This window comes from Scyliorhinus torazame, chromosome 8 (assembly GCF_047496885.1).
Source record: "Scyliorhinus torazame isolate Kashiwa2021f chromosome 8, sScyTor2.1, whole genome shotgun sequence".
Lineage (NCBI taxonomy): Eukaryota > Metazoa > Chordata > Chondrichthyes > Carcharhiniformes > Scyliorhinidae > Scyliorhinus > Scyliorhinus torazame.
The window spans coordinates 237,771,791-237,789,773 of NC_092714.1; the positions used below are offsets into that span (position 1 = coordinate 237,771,791).

The window sequence follows — 17,983 nt, forward strand, 5'->3', positions numbered from 1 at the left end:
GGCCTAATTAACTTAGTAGGCATTCACAACCCCTCCTTCGGTCTCAAATATTGCATTCCACATTGAAAAGTACTTCAATATTTCATTATTAGGAGGTTAAAAGAGAATCGTCCTGTGCGATATTGCTTAATCTTTCTTGAAGAAGTATGTTCTCAAGAGTAACATTAACATACAAATAGCACCATGCTACAGATTTTTATATCTCTCAGATGTCTTATGACCTGGGACATGTCAAGAAATAGATATAATATAAACATTTAAAAAGCGTAATTTTGAAATTGCTGCAATTTCAATCACTCAACCAATCTTAAAGGTATCTTACAGCTTATAGCATGGAGGATTCAATTGGTTTGTTTATTGCCACCATTGCTCCCTTTTCTATGTAAGTGATGACAGACATTAGTGTTCTGAGAGCCAGCCTCTCTAGAGACAGGTTAGAAAGATTCAAGAATCTTCATATAAATTATGCATCCTTTCAGTTCCAGTGGTATTTATGCTCGGGTTGCTATGGGTAATACAATGACTGTATATAAATGGACATCACAAACCCCATTTCCAGGGCAATGACTTTCATAACAGTTAAAAGTTAAAATATGCAAAATCAAATCTTAAATCTTTTCGTTGCTAAGATGATAATGCAGCAATTAAGGTGCTCAGCTCACAACCATGCTTATAAATTTGCATCCTTAGGCTGTCTTCTCTCAATTCTGTCAACCACAATGTAATTTACCCAGCTTTTGAAATAGGTGCTGAGAGCACCCACCTGGCAATAGCAAAAAGGATCACATCAGGCGGAGGAAAGAAAAATCAAGGGTAGTATGTCTCACTCTAAAATAAGCACAACATTTGGCTGAATGAATAGTGACAATGCATTGCACAAAAGTTCATGCATGATTCTTCTCTCACCAAGCTGAAGGTTGCACAAAGCCAAAACATTCTACGCAGAAATTTGTGGAAAACTTAAGCAATAAGAAAAAAGAAAATATATGCTCCCGATCCTAATTTTTGGTTCTTACTTCATTATATTAAAATGGGCAATAACTTGCTGAATGGCATCCACTATACACTTAAACGAAGGTTCTCTTCCAGCACTCACAGCTCAACACCTCCATTTAGCTCCACAGCGAGATCCCGGAATATGTGGACCATTTTCTATATCTTGGGAGCTTCCTCTCGACAAAGGCAGACATAAGATGAAGGAATTTGTCATTGCCAGCAAAGTGCCGGCTCAGTCTTCAGCCGTATACGGAAAGGAGTATTTGAGGACCATGATCTCAAACCTGAGACTAAGGTCATGGTTTGCCAGGCAGTAGTGATCCATATATAGAGAGGTGGACAATCCTAAGCAGGAACGTCAAGGCACTAGTGAAGTACCATTGTGAGGTCCCCCAAAAGGCATCAAACAACTTCTTTGGGCAGTCCCTCAGGTTTGAAGATGACTTGCTTCCACTCCGAGGAGGTGGGTTCTGCGGTGCTGAATAGTCCAATTCTGGATCCATAGACTCTGCCACAGGTTTGGTATGCGGTGTTTGATGGGATGGGTGGGTAGGCCTGTCTGGATTCTGCGCTCTTTCTGCTGTTTACGCTTGGCATCCGCATGCTCCACCCTGTGACACTTGAGGTGATTGGCACCTTCCCGGGTGCTTCTTATCCAGTTTGTGCATTCTACGGCAAGTGATGTCTACGTGTCGATGGGGATGTTGCATTTATTTAGGGAGGCTTTCAGCATGTCCTTGTAGTGTTCCCTCTGTCTTCCTAGTGATCACCTGTCATTGCGGAGGTCGGAGTAGAGCAATTGCTTGGTGAGTCTTGTGTTGGGCATACGGACAATGTGGCCTGCCCATTGCAGCTGGTCGGGCGTGACCAGTGCCTTGATACTGGGGATATTGGCCTGGGAGAGGATGCTCAAACAGCATTATCCTCTCCAAAGCCAACATGCCTAGTATCCAGGCACTAATCATCCAAAACCAGCTCTGCTGGGTGGAACAGTTCACTCATAAGCGTGATACCAGATTCCCAAAGCAACTATTCTACTCAGAGCTCAGTTGTGGCAATGAGGACAGCAGAACCATTTCAGGGATGGTTTGAGGACAACTGTAAAAAAGGTCAAACTCCCTACTGAGCCGGGGAGTCCCTCGTCTATGACCAACCAAAATGGAAAAGGTTTATTCAGGAAGGTACTGAATACAGCGAGGACTTCAGCAGGAGCACACAAAGGCAAGGTTAAGGCGTCGGAGCACACAAACCTCTGATCACCTCAACTGCTCAACTCTTCAAGCACCACCTGCCCACATGTAGCAGAAACTGCAGATCGCGCATTGGACTTCAGTCATTTCAGTACCCATCAAATCTGAGTGGAAACAAACTATTTTTGATCCCAATAGGTTGCCTAAAATGACTAAAACTGAAAGATCTGGGCCATTACAACAAAGTCCAAACTTGTGTCACGTCCAGCAATGTTATGAGGTTTCACACTGGCTTCAGTAAAATTTAATAAACAGGGGAAGTTATATTTAAAACATTTTAACAGCTAAAATTATATTCCATTTTGGGGCATGCAATAGAACATTAAAATAAAGTGGAGAAAGAATTTAAAAATCAGCTAACTATACCATCCCTGTTTAGTATCAATTGAAAGACCTGACACGTGGGGTGGGATTCTCCAATCCTGCGGCAGAGTGTCCACGGCTGTCGCGTTTTACGACAGCCTGAACGGGCCGCTCCCAGGACTAATTCTGGCCCCTACAGGGGGCCAGCACAGCGCTGGAGCAGTTCGCGCCGCTCCAGCTGCCGATCCCAGCGCGAACTGTGCGCCACGGGATCCGCGCATGCGCAGTTGCACCGGCGCCAATGAGGACATGCGCAGTGGCGCAATGCGTGCATACGCAGTGGCCGCCTTCAACGCACCGGCCCTGACGCAACATGGCATGTAGGAAAGGAGGCCCCCAGCCACAGAGGCCAGCCCGCCAATCGGTGGGCCCCGATCGCGGGCCAGGCCACATCGGAGGCCCCCCCCACACCCATCAACGCCGAGGTCCCGCCGGCTCAGAGCAGGTTAGAACAGCGCCGGCAGGACTCGGCTCTTTGCTTACGATCGCTCGGCCCCTCCGGGCCGGAGAATCAGCGGGCCAGCCGGGGAGAGCGGCCCGCTCCGCGCCAATTCTCCGCTCTGCGAAGAATCGCGTGCCAGCGTCGGGGCAGCGTGGCCCGTTCGCAGCGATTCTCCGGGAGAATCCCACACAGGACGTCCTCAATTTCCGCACCCTGTCTACATACTACTGAAGTTCACATTGTGCATTGGTTGCCAAGAATATGCCCTGTTAATATGCTTAGATGACTTCAAAACATTATTTGTAAGAAGCAAACTGTGTCCCTAGCAGATATAAGTGCACACAACACAATCCCAATTTATTAAGAATCCATTCGCAGCCAACAGTCATTCTTCACAGCAAAATTGCCAAAAGAAACCTTCACAGACTGTGTGGCAGGTTGCCACTAAAGTACTGTACTTAACACTTTTCACTAGGAATTGCTCCAACGCTTGGTATAGAATTCCCATTAACATAACAAGAATTCTTGAAATGATTAGGATTGGTTGGTTATGAGTTATTGGGCAGCTCAGTGTTCTGTAGCTTGTTTACGCAAGTCAATGCTGGTGGATAATTCAAACCAAACTGGAGCTTGCCACCACCCACCTTTTTTGAGCTTTATCTTTGAACTTTTACCCCTTCTGGTCTCTCACACAAGCTATGTCCTGCAACAGAAGAGCACACAGATGGCCTGCTTCCAAACTCCCTCCATGTAAATCTTGAGCTGGTTAAAAGGAAGTGCATGACAGCATGCCCTAACATACACTTAATATTTTCTCAAACCCAATTGCAAAGCACATGAGCTCCACTCAGTGTTTCCTTAAAACAATAGGAGAATTATTAGGCATTCGGCACAATAAGCGAATTCAAGCTAAAATAAAAGCAGAAAATGTTCAGCAGGTCAGACAGCAATTATCAAGAGAGATTTCAGATTGATGATCTTTCATCAGAACTGCGATAAATAGTTTTGTTTTTTTAAAAAGAGGTAGGGGGGAGTAAAGAACAAAAGGGAAGGCCTGCGATAGGGTGGAACGTAGGTGGCACTGAACACAAAAAAGTTGATGTGCAAAGCCAAAGAGAGTGGTAATGGGTCACATAAGGAAACAAAAGATGTGTCATGGGGAAGTGTGATTAGCGAAGCCATGAACAGCTGCCATCTGTATCCAAAAAAGGGGAGGGAAAAAAACAAAACCGGCAAAGAAAAAGGAAACAAAATTAGACAGAGGTTACAATCTGAAACCACTGAGCTCAATGTCAAGTCCAGAAAGCATAAAACACCTAATTGAAAGATGAGATGCTATTCCTTGAAGTAATATTGAGCTTCATTGGAACTTTGCAGGAGATCACAGACAGGAAGATCAGAATGCAGCAAGGTGGAGAATTGAAATCAGAGGCAACAAGAAGCTCACTTGTCACACTTGTAGACTGAATGGAGATGTTCCGCAAAGCAGTCATCCAATCTGTGTTGGTTCTTCTAATGCAGAGCAATCTGCACAGTGAGCGGTGAGTACAGTACTAATTTGAAAGAAGTATAGGTAGAACAGTATTTCACTTGAAAAGAGTGATTATCATAGAATTTACAGTGCAGGAGGCCATTCGGCCCATCGTGTCTGCACCGGCTCTTGGAAAGAGCACCCTACCCAAGGTCAACACCTCCACCCTATCCCCACAACCCAGTAACCCCACCCAACACCAAGGACAATTTTGGACACTAAGGGCAATTTATCATGGCCAATCCACCTAACCTGCACATCTTTGGACTGTGGGAGGAAACCGGAGCACCCGGAGGAAACCCACGCACACACAGGGAGGATGTGCAGACTCCGCACAGACAGTGACCCAAGCCGGAATCGAACCTGGGACCCTGGAGCTGTGAAGCAATTGTGTTATCCACAATGCTACCCTGCTGCCCCAAAGTATCTTTGCCTTTGCATGGTGAGAAGGGAGGAGATAAAAGGACAGGTGCTACATTAGCAGTGCTTGCATGCAAAGGTGTTGTTTGAAGGCGGAGGATGTTGGGGTGATTGAGGAGTGGACCAGAGTGTCATGGAGGGAACAGTCCCCTTGGAATGCTGAAGATGTGTCTTGGTGGTGGCATCACGCTGGAGATTAAGGAAATGGAGGAGGACGATCTGTTGGATGCAGATGCTGGGGGGAGGTGGGGGGAGGGGTTGGGAGGCGAGGGCACTGGGAATAAGTTCAAGGCTCTGGGAAGCATGGAAAGAGATAAGAGCGCATAGAATATAGAACAGTACAGCACAGAACAGGCCTTTCGGCCCTCGAGGTTGTGCTGAGCCTTGTTCGAAACCAAGATCAAGCTATCCCACTCCCCGTCATTCTGGTGTGCTCCATGTGCCTATCCAATAACCGCCTGAAAGTTCCTAAAGTGTCCGACTCCACTATCACAGCAGGCAGTCCATTCCACACCCTAACCACTCTCCGAGTAAAGAACCTACCTCGGACATCCCTCCTATATCTCCCACCCAGAACCTTATAGTTATGCCCCCTTGTAACCGCTACATCCACCCGGGGAAATAGTCTCTGAACGTCCACTCTATCTATCCCCCTCAACATCTTATAAACTTCTATTAAGTCGCCTCTCATCCTCCTCCGCTCCAAAGAGAAAAGCCCTAGCTCCCTCAGCCTTTCCTCATAAGACCTATCCTCCAAACCAGGCAGCATCCTGGTAAATCTCCTTTGCACCCTTTCCAACGCTTCCACATCCTTCCTATAGTGAGGGGACCAGAACTGTACACAATACTCCAAATGTGGTCTCACCAGGGTCATGTACAGTTGCAGCATAACCCCATGGCTCTTAAACTCAAGCCCTCTGTTAATAAACGCTAACACACTATAGGCCTTCTTCACGACTCTGTCCACTTGAGTGGCAACCTTCAGAGATCTATGCACATGAACCCCAAGATCTCTCTGTTCCTCCACATTCCTCAGAACCCTGCCGTTGACCCTGTAATTCACATTCAAATTTTTCCTACCAAATTGAATCACCTCACACTTACCACGGTTAAACTCCATCTGCCATTTTTCGGCCCAGCTCTGCATCCTATCAATATCTCTTTGCAGCCTACAACAGCCCTCCACCTCATCCACTACTCCACCAATCTTGGTGTCATCAGCAAATTTACTGACCCACCCTTCAGCCCCCTCCTCCAAGTCATTGATAAGAATCACAAATAGCAGAGGACCCAGCACTGATCCCTGTGGTACACCGCTGGTAACTGGTCTCCAGCCTGAAAATTTTCCATCCACCACCATTCTCTGTCTTCTATGTGATAGCCAGTTACTTATCCAATTGGCTAAATTTCCCTCTATCCCACACGTCCTTACTTTCTTCATGAGCCAACCATGGGGAACCTTATCAAACGCCTTACTAAACTCCATGTATACGACATCAACTGCTCTACCTTCATCCACACACCTAGTAACCTCCTCAAAGAATTCAATCAAGTTTGTGAGACAAGACTTACCCTTCACGAATCCATGTCGACTATCCTGGATTAAGCTGCATCTTTCCAAATGGTCATAAATCTTATCCTTCAGGACCTTTTCCATTAACTTACCGACCACCGAAGTAAGACTAACCGGCCTATAATTACCAGGGTCATGCCTATTCCCTTTCTTGAACAGAGGAACAACATTCGCCACTCTCCAGTCCTCTGGCACTATGCCCGTGGACAATGAGGACCCAAAGATCAAAGCCAGAGGCTCTGCAATCTCATCCCTTGCCTCCCAAAGAATCCTAGGATATATCCCATTTGGCCTCGGGGACTTGTCGACCCCAAGGTTCTTCAAAATTGCTAATACATCCTTCCTCCTCCAGCCTACCCGCCTGTATCACACTCTCATCCTCAAAAACATGGCCCCTCTCCTTGGTGAACACTGAAGAAAAGTATTCATTCAACGCCTCTCCTATCTCTTCTGACTCCATGCACAAATTCCCACTACTGTACTTGACCGGCCCTAACCTCACCCTGGTCATTCTTTTATTTCTCACATAAGAGTAAAAAGCCTTGGGGTTTTCCTTGATCTGACCCGCCAAGGACTTCTCATGCCCTCTCCTAGCTCTCCTCAGCCCTTTTTTTTTTAGCTCATTCCTTGCTACCTTGTAACCCTCAAGCGACCCAACAGAACCTGGTTTTCTCATCCTTACATACGCTTCCTTTTTCCTCTTGACAAGAGTCAACCTCTTTTGTGAACCATGGTTCCCTCACACGTCCATTTCCTCCCTGCCTGACAGGGACATACCTATCAAGGACACGCAGTATTTGTTACTTGAACAAGCTCCACTTTTCATTTGTGCCTTTCCCTGACAGTTTCTGTTCCCATCTTATGCTCCCTAATTCTTGCCTAATCGCATCATAATTGCCGCTCCCCAAATTATGAACCTTGCCCTGCCGTATGGCCCTATCCCTCTCCATTGCAATAGTGAAAGACAGCGAATTGTGGTCACTATCTCCAAAGTGCTCTCCACAAACAAATCTAACACTTGGCCCGGTTCATTACCCAGTACCAAATCCAATGTGGCCCCACCTTTTGTCGGCCTATCCACATAGTGTGTCAGGAAACTCTCCTGCACACACAGTACAATATCTGCCTCATCCGAACTGTTCGACCTATAGAGGTTCCAATCAATATTTGGAAAGTTAAAGTCACCCATGACATCTACCCTGTGACCTCCACACCATCTCCACATTATCCATAATCTGTTTTGCAATTTCTTCCTCCACATCTCTATTACTATTTGGGGGCCTATAGAAAACTCCTAACAATGTGACCGCTCCTTTCCTATTTCTAACTTCAGCCCATATTACCTCAGTCGGTAGATCCCCCTCGAACTGCCTTTCTGCAGCCGTTAAACTATCCTTGATTAACAATGCTACTCCTCCACCTCTTTTACCACCTTCCCTACTCTTACTGAAACATCTATACCCCCCGGAACTTCCAACAACCATTCCTGTCCCTGTTCTAACCATGTCTCCGTAATGCCCACAATATCGTAGTCCCAGGTACCAATCCACGCTCAAAGTCCATCTACCTTATTCCCGATGCTCCTTGCATTGAAGTAGACACACTTCAACCCACCTTCCTGTCTACCGGTACACGCCTGCAACCTTGATACCCTCCTCAGTACCTCACTACACTCGACACTGGCTTCTGGACTACAGCTCGTTTTCCCATCCCCCTGACAAATTAATTTAAACCCCCCCGAAGAGCCGTAGCAAATTTCCCTCCCAGGATATTGGTGCCACTCTGGTTCAGGTGCAAACCGTCCTGTCTGTACAGGTCCCACCTTCCCCAGAATGTGCTCCAATTATCCACGTAACTGAAACCCTCCCTCCTACACCATCCCTGCAGCCACGTGATTATCTGCACTCTCTCCCTGTTCCTCAACTCGCTAGCACAAACCATAGATGACAACATGGTTTGTCCTGGCTCTCAGCTTCCACCCTAGCTCCCTAAATTCCGGTTTTAAATCCCCGTCCCTTCTCTTGGCTATGTCGTTGGTACCGATGTGTACCATGACTTGTGACTGTTCTCCCTCCCCCTTAAGGACTCTGAATACACGGTCCGAGACGTCACGGACCCTTGCACCCGGGAGGCAACATATCATCCGCGAGTCTCTTTCGTTGCCACAGAACCGTCTATCGGTCCCTCTAACTATCGAGTCCCCAATAACTATTGCTCTCCTGCTCTCCCTTCTGAGCCACAGGGACGGGCTCAGTGCTGGAGATCCGTTCACCGTGGCTTACCCCTGGTAGGTCGTCCCCCTCAACAGTATCGTCCCCCTCAACGGTATACTTGTTACTGAGGGGAAGGACCACAGAGGATCCCTGCACTGACTGCTTCCTCCCAGCCCCTCTAACCGTCACTCATCTATCTTGATTCTTCGGAGTAACCACATCCCTGAAGCTACTATCTATGACCACCTCTGCCTCCAAAATGATCCGAAGTTCATCCAGCTCCAGTCCCCTAATGCGGTTTCTGAGGAGCTGGAGATGGGTGCACTTCCCACAGGTGAAATCAGCAGGGACACTTATGGCGTCCCTCACCTCAAACATTCTGCAGGAGGAACATTGCAATATGCATGGAATAGAACTGAGACACATCATAAGCGCTGGTCTGAAAGGTTGCATCATTGCAACTGATTTGACAAAGACGGGAGAAAATTAGAGAATGGAATAGAACAGGGAAGTAAAGTGTGAGGAAGTGTAGTTGGTGAGATTATAGTGAATATTCGTTGACAGCCCATCCTCAACAATTGAGACAGAAAAGTCGTGGACAGAAAGCCGATAGTCACAGTTGGACGATGTGAAGGTAAGAAAAAGGTGTAAATTGGAAGCAAAATTGATGAAATTTTGCAGTCCAGGAGAAGTCCCAGAAGAGGTGAAAGGAGACCAGAGTAGGACTGGAATGATGAATGACCCATATATCTCACAAAAAGGCAGGAATCACTATATTCCATGCAGGTTCCTGTACCTTTTGGAGGAAGTGGGTGAACTCAAAGGAGAAGTTGTTCAATGTGAGAACACATTTTGCCAGGCAGGAGAGTGGTGGTGGATGGGACTGGTTGGGCCTCTGTTCAAAAAGAATGCACACAGCCCTCAGGCCATCCTGGTAGGAAATGATGTGCAGAGAGATAAGATACACATTGTGAGGAGACGACAATAAGGATCAGGAAACTGGAAACTTGTTAGCATTCCTGACAGTGTAGGAGGCCATTTGGCCCATCGAGTCTGCACTGACCCTCTGAAAGAGCACCTTACCTAGGTCCCTGCCTCCACACAATGCCCGTAACCCCACCTAACCCGTAACCCCACCTAAACTTTTGGATACTAAGGGGAAAATTAGCATGGCCGATCCACCTAACCTGCACATCTTTGGACTGCGGGAGGAAAACAGAGCACTCGGAGGAAACCCACGCAGATACTGGGAGAAGGCGTGTGCAACCTCCACACAGTCACCCATGGTCAGAATTGAACCCGGGTCCCTGGCACTATGAGACAGCAGTTCTAACCACTGTGACGCCCATGCTGGGGTTCCAGAGGGCATCAGAAGAATCATGAATGAGGGGGGGCAAAAGAGTGGACATAGGGGAAACATGAACTAAATATAGGAAGAAATAAGTTCAACAGGACCAGAACAGTCCTGTTCATGGATCTTGGGAAGGAGGTAGAAACGAGCCGTTCAAGGTTGGGAGACCAAAAGGTTGAAGACCACAAATGAAAAATCTACAGATGCTTTGAGGTCAGTGACAGTCTTGGAAACGTATGATTGATATTTAGTGGTTGGGTGATGGTCCAGTGGAAGGTAGTTTTATGGGCCAGGGTTTAGAGAACCCCAAAGTGTATCATGGAGTTCACCTGACCCACAACTTTTAATAGATTGTGGTATGGGGAGCACACGGCCCACTCTACAGGTGTGGTACAGCAGAAATGGAAAAGTATTTTTTAAAGCAAAACAATGTCTATTCTATTAACTCAAGTTAACCTTATTAAAACATACAGTGAACATCTTAGCAACCATCAATTCAAATACAACCCCCAAAGAATACAACACTAAGTAATCCTTAATAACTTCCCAAACAACATCCAGAAGACAGAAGAAACACCTTTCAACGAAGCACATTAGGTTTACATTCACTACTGAGAACATTTATAATTCTGAATTCACCAAATGAAAAAGAGACAGTCTTTTCATGGCAGAGAGATCAACACTTCACCTGCTCGGTCTGGCTTCAGCTCCAACACTGAAAACGAAACTAAAACACACCCTGCAGCAAACAGTCTAAAACGAAAGTAAAAAGCTGACAGACAGCCCAGCTCCAACCACTCTCTGTCATCACTGCAGTAGTAAACATCCATTTCTTAAAGGTATTCTCACTACAGATGTTTATATACACACCCATTTATAAACACCCATTTCTTAAAGGTACTCTCACATGACACCTCCCCCCAAGAAAAAAAAATAAACCATCAACTTCAAGATGGTTTCATTTTTCACCGTTTCACTATCCTTTAAGAAATGCACACTATACTTGCTTGTTTCAAAAAAAAAAAACAACACACGCAAACAGGTACAATAATATAGTCCATTTTTGTTCTTCTTCCTCCAACTGAAACCCTTCTCGATTGAAGGTATCTTTGAACAAGAAGGTCCCTGCATGATCCATCCATTTCTCTACGCCTCAGCATTTTTCTTTAAAGTCAGATACTTTAGTTCAATCTGATCACAGAATCCCTTGTAATTCTCCAACACAGGAGCATTGGTTATCACAGCTTTCAAGCCGTCAAATGCCTGTTGAAAGTCTGCTGTCCACTGAAATTTTTGACGTTTCTTCAGCAAGTCCATCAGTGGAGCAACTACGCTATAAAAGTTTTTCACAAATGTTCGATCAAATCCACTCATGCCAAGAAATCGCATTATTTTCCTTCGTCTTGAGGGTATCGGAAACTCCTCAATAACTGTTGGTTTTCACATCCCGTGGGACCATTCGACCCTGTCCAATTGTATGGCCAAGGAAAGTGGCTTGGGCCTTTCCAAATTCACTTTTGGCTAGGTTTATCACTAAACCCGCCTCCTGAAGTCGATAGAATAACTCCATCAGATGTTTCAAATGTTCTTTCCACGTCTGGCTGAAAATTACCAGATCGTCGATGTATACCGCACAATTGGGTAATCCTGAAGCGATTTTGTTAGTTAACCATTGAAATGTGGCTGGGGCGTTTTTCATGCCAAATTGCATAACTTTGAATTGGTATATACCATCTGGAGTCACAAAAGCTGAAATCTCCTTCGCCCTTTCGGATAAAGGTATCTGCCTTTAAGTAAATCCAGTTTGGAAATAAAAGCTGATTGTTCCACTTTCTCAATGCAATCCTCCAAACGTGGGATAGGATAAGAGTCCATTCTTGTAATTGCATTAACCTTTCTATAGTCCACACACAACCGTTGGGTACCATCTGGTGTGGCAGCACGGTAGCATAGTGGTTAGCGCAATTGCTTCACAGCTCCAGGGTCCCAGGTTCGATTCCCGACTGGGTTACTGTCTGTGCGGAGTCTGCACGTTCTCCCCGTGTCTGCGTGGGTTTCCTCCGGGTGCTCCGGTTTCCTCCCACAGTCCAAAGATGTGCGGGTTAGGTGGATTGGCTATGCTAAATTGCCCTTAGTGTCCACAAAGGTTAAGATAGGGTTGCGGGGATTGGGTAGATACGTGGGTTTGAATGGGTTGATCTTTGTAAGGGTGCAGACTCGATGGGCCGAATGGCCTCCTTCTGCGCTGTAAATTCTATGAGGTACCATCACTATGGGTGAGCTCCATTGGCTGCAACCCACTTCAATTATGCCATTTTTAAGCATACTCTCAATCTCTTTGTTAACCTGTGCCAATTTTAAATGCTTAAGTCTGTCTGGATGTTGTTTGATTGGAAGAGCATTTCCCACATCTACATCATGTATAGCCATTTTAGTACTTCCCAATTTATCTCTACAAACTTGCCCATGTGATATCAATAGCTCTTTCAGGTCAGTTTGTTTATCCTCTGGAAGGTAACTCTCTGCTCTTCCACATGAGTTCTCAATACATCAGGAATTGAACTTTTAAACTCCTCCAAAAGTATAATTTCTCTGAGAGCTTCATACGTTTGGTCTATTTTCAAAGCCCTTATCCACCTATCAAAATTACTCTGATCCTTTCAAACTCCATGTATGTTTGACCAAATTCTTTCCTTAAATTTCTAAACCTTTGTCTGTAGGCTTCAGGCACTAGTTCATATGCACCTAAGATGGACTTTTTCACCTCCTCATACGTTCCAGATAACTCCTCCGGTAGTGATGCAAACACTTCACTAGCCCTACCTACCAGCTTTGTTTGAATCAGTAATACCCACATGTCCTGTGGCCATTTCATTTGTTTAGCTGCCTTCTCAAATGAAATGAAAAAGGCTTCCACTTCCTTCTTGTCAAACCTTGGCAATGCTTGGACATATTTAAATAGATCCCCACCAGGCCTTCGACTATGACGCTCGTTCTCACTATCCTCATCACTATCATCCAACTGTACGTTTCCCTTTACGCCTGCCAATTTTAACTGACTGTCATGTTTCATGGCCATTTTCTGAAGTTCAAACTCTCTCTCTTTATCTTTTTCCCTGATCTGTATCTCCCTTTCTCTTTCTTTTTCCTCGCTATCTCTTTCGTATTCAAGCTGTTTTAATTCTTTCTCATGTTCCATTTGTTTAATTTGCAACTGAATTTTTGCCATTTCCAATGAGTCAAACTGTATCTCAGGCAACTTTAAATGCTTAGCTACTGCCGTAATTACCTCACCTTTTCGCATTTTGTCAGGTAACGTTAACTGCAATGTTTTTGCCAAATCTAAGTCTGCGTTTAGTCTCTATTTGTAAGGCACTGCGTGTGACCGTCTCCACCCCCAAAAACTTCAGAGCCTCTGAAAAAGCCATTGTCCACAACACACTCCCCACTTAAACTAGAATACCGCACCTGAAAATCAACCACAATATGCTCACCCGTCACTGTCTTTAAGTTCACTAAGCCAATCCAATAGATAGGCTTTTATCCCGGACGAGCCCCCAATTTGTTATGAGCCAGGGTTTAGAGAACCCCAAAGCGTATCATGGAGTTCACCTGACCCACAACTTTTAATAGATTGTGGTATGGGGAGCACACAGCCCACTCTACAGGTACAGCAGAAATGGAAAAGTATTTTTTAAAGCAAAACAATGTCTATTCTATTAACTCAAGTTAACCTTATTAAAACATACAGTGAACATCTTAGCAACCATCAATACAAATACAACCCCCAAAGAATACAACACTAAGTAATCCTTAATAACTTCCCAAACAACATCCAGAAGACAGAAGAAACACCTTTCAACGAAGCACATTAGGTTTACATTCACTACTGAGAACATTTATAATTCTGAATTCACCAAATGATAAAGAGACAGTCTTTTCATGGCAGAGAGATAAACACTTCACCTGCTCAGTCTGGCTTCAGCTCCAACACCGAAAATGAAACTAAAACACACCCTGCAGCAAACAGCCTAAAACGAAAGTAAAAAGCTGACAGACAGCCCAGCTCCACCCACACTCTGACATCACTGCAGTAGTAAACATCCATTTCTTAAAGGTACTCTCACTGCAGATATTTATATTCACATCCATTTTTAAAGACCCATTTCTTAAAGGTACTCTCACATGACAGTAGGAATAAGTGTCATAGAGCTGGTGCTCGACCTCTGCCACTGCAGTGCCATAGAAATGAATGGAGGAAATACCAATGGATGGAACTTGCTGTCAGATCATACTATAATAGTGCCACATTTAGCAGCAGATTGGATGACAATGCTTAGGTGAACATAACAGAACGGTGCGCAGCAAATTCAGAGGGAGATAGAACATAGAAAATACAGTGCAGAAGGAGGCCATTCGGCCCATCGAGTCTGCACAGAATCACTTACGCCCTCACTTCCACCCTAACCCCGTTACCCAATAACCCCTCCTAACCTATTTGCACACAAAGGGTGATTTAGCACGGCCAATCCACCTAGGATGAAGCGAATTCAGAGGTGTGGGGCAGAGAAACAGAGGTCAATGTCACTCTGGCAGTTCTCAATGAAAAGTTCAAAAGAGGGTAAGAGGCCAGAGGAAGGGAGGAAGCTAGGTGAAGATGGTAAAAAGGTCTTTTGTTTTGCGGAGGTGGGTGAAGACGTCGGCCAAATTGGACGGGGAGCCACAGGCAATAGAAGAATTCTGTCTCAAGCTCAAAAATCATTGAGGTGGAGACATATTTGGGGTGGGGGGTTAAAGCTAGGGTCAAGAATTAAAGCTATGTTGTGCATTTGATATCATAAGACCATTTGCGGTTATAAGACCTTAGATGTAGGAGCATAATGTAGGGGCAGCACGGTAGCCTTGTGGATAGCACAATTGCTTCACAGCTCCAGGGTCCCAGGTTCGATTCCAGCTTGGGTCACTGTCTGTGCGGAGTCTGCACATCCTCCCAGTGTGTGCGTGGGTTTCCTCCGGGTGCTCCGGTTTCCTCCCACAGTCCAAAGGTGTGCAGGTTAGGTGGATTGGCCATGATAAATTGCCCTTAGTGTCCAAAATTGCCCTTAGTGTTGGTTGGGGTTACTGGGTTATGGGGATAGGGTGGAGGTGTAGACCTTGGGTAGGGTGCTCTTTCCAGGAGCCAGTGCAGACTCGATGGGCCGAATAGCCTCCTTCTGCACTGTAAATTCTATGATTCTATGATAATTAGGCCAATCAGCCCATCGAATCTGCTTCACCATTCAGTCATGGCTAATATGTTGTTAAACCCCATTATCTTGCCTTCTCCCCAAAACCTCTAATCCTCTTACTAATCAAGATCCTCTTGTTAATCAAGAACCAATCTATCTCTGCCTTAAAGACACGGTGATTTGGCTCCACAGCCTTTTATGGCAATAAGTTCGACAGATTCACCACCCTCTAGCTGAAGAAATCCCTCCTCATTGCTGGTTTAAAGGATTGTCCCTTCAGTCAGAGGCTGTGCCCTTGGATTCTAGTGGGAACATTCACTCTATCCAGGCCTGTCGTATTCTGTAAGTTTCAATAAGATCCCCCCCTCATTCTTCTAAACTCCATTGAGTACAGACCCAGAATCCTCAGCCGCTCCTCATATCTCAAGTCCTTCACTGCAGAGATCATTCCTGTGAACCTCCTCTGGACCCCCTCCAAGGCCAGTACATCCTTCCTTAGATATGGGACCCAAAACTGCTCACAATATTCCAAATGGAGCCTCAGCTTTACATCCCTGCTCTTGTATTCTAGCCCTCTTGACATGACTGCTAACATTGCCTTCCTAACTGCCAACTGAACCGGTATGTTAACCGTAAGAGAATCCTGAACTAGGAATACTAAGTCTCTTTGTGCTTCTGATTTCCAAAGACTTTTCCCAGTTAGAAAATAGTCTATGATTCTAATCTTCCTACCAGTACACTGCCATACACTTTTCCACATTGTGTGCCATCTGCCATTGCCCACTCTCCTTGCCTGTCCAAGCCCTTCTGCAGCCTCCCTGCTTCCTCAACACTACCTGTCCCTTTACATATTTTTGTATCATCTGCCAATTTAGCAACAATACCCTCAGTTCCTTCTTCCAGATCGGTAATGTATATTGTGAATATTATTGTTCCGTATTACCACTTCTCCAGCCTCATTTTCCAGTGGCCCAATGTCCATTCTTGCCTCTCTCTTACCTTTTATATATCGGAAAAAAACTCTTTCAATCTTCTTTTATATTACTAGTTAGCTTACACTCATATTTCATCTTCTTCCCTTTATTGCTTTTTTAGTTGTCCTTTGTTTGCTTTGAAAGGCTTCCCAATCCTCTGGCTTCCCACTAATCCTCGCTGCCTTGTTTGCTTTTACTTTTGCGTTTATGCGGTCCTTGACTTCCCTTGTCAGTCATAGTTGCCTCGTCCTCCCCTTACATGTTTCCTCCTCCTTGGGATTAATTTCTGTTGTACTTTCTGAATAACATCAAAAACTTCTGCCATTGCTGTTCTTCCGCCTTCTCTGCTAGGCTCCACTTCCAATCAACTCTGGCCAGTTCATCCCTCATGCCTTTGCAGTTACCTTTACTCAATTGTAAAACAGTTACATCTGATTCCAGCTTCTCCCTCTCAAACTGCAGGATAAATTCTATCAAATTGTGGTCACTGCCTCCTAAGGGTTCCTTCACCTGAAGTTCACTAATCAAGTCTGTCTCATTACACATCACCAAATCCAGAATTGCTTGTTCCCTAGTGGGCTCTACCACAAGCTGCTCATAAGAAAAACCTATCTCACAGACATTCTACAAATTCCTTTTCTTGGAATCCACTACCAACCTGATTTTCCCAGTCCACCTGCATATTGAAGATTATTGTAATTTTGCCTTTCTTATAAGTCTTTTCAATCTCCTGCTTTATTTTCTGCCCCAAATCCTGACGACTGCTAGGGGCCTGTACGTAACTCCCATCAGGGTCTTTTTTCTTTTGCGATTCCTCAACTCTACCCCTCTACCCATCTGCCTGTCCTTTCAATAGGACACATATCATTGGATATTTAGATCCCAGCCCTGATCCCCTTGCTGCCCCGTCTCTGTCCTTCCCCGCACACCTCCCCCACCCACCATTTGCATTGTTGCTCCAGGAAGCTATGCCATTATGCAACCAAACCACCCACCATCAATAACTATTGTTTGGAAGTGAGAACATCACATTGAAAAACAATCAAATGGACAAAAATAGTACTTTATACAGTTTACATCTTCTCAATTTATCAAGTGTTTGTCAAGTTACAGGTTCAAAGTCCACTCCAGAATTTGAGCGCATAAACAACACTTCAGTACAGTACAAAGGAAGTAAAATAATATAATAATCTTTATTGTCACAAGTAGGCTTACATTAACACTGCAATGAAGTTACTGTGAAAAGCCCCTAGTCGCCACATTCCTGCGCCTGTTCGGGTACACAGAGGGAGAATTCAGAATATTCAATTCACCTAACAGCACATCTTTCGGGACTTGTGGGAGGAAACGGGAGCACCCGGAGGAAACCCAAGCAGACACAGGGAGAACGTGCAGACTCCACACAGACAGTGACCCAAACCGGGAATTGAACCTGGGACCCTGGCGCTGTGAAGCAACAATGTTAACCACTGTGCTACCATGCCACCAGTATTCCAAGAAGTACTGCTGGAGATGTTATTCTTTGAATGAAATGTTAAGTTGAGGACCACCTGTTCAGGTGGACATGATAAATCTCACTGGCATTATTAGAACCAAGGAGTTCTCCTGGTATCCAAGCAACAGTCCTACTTACACCAAGACA

General features: G+C 45.2%; 1 protein-coding gene across 2 annotated transcripts in view; it reads right to left on the bottom strand.

The window, feature by feature from the left end:
• nol4lb (nucleolar protein 4-like b) overlaps positions 1–17,983 on the bottom strand; it is a 468,709-nt gene that overhangs the window by 314,867 nt on the left and 135,859 nt on the right. The window lies entirely within an intron of this gene.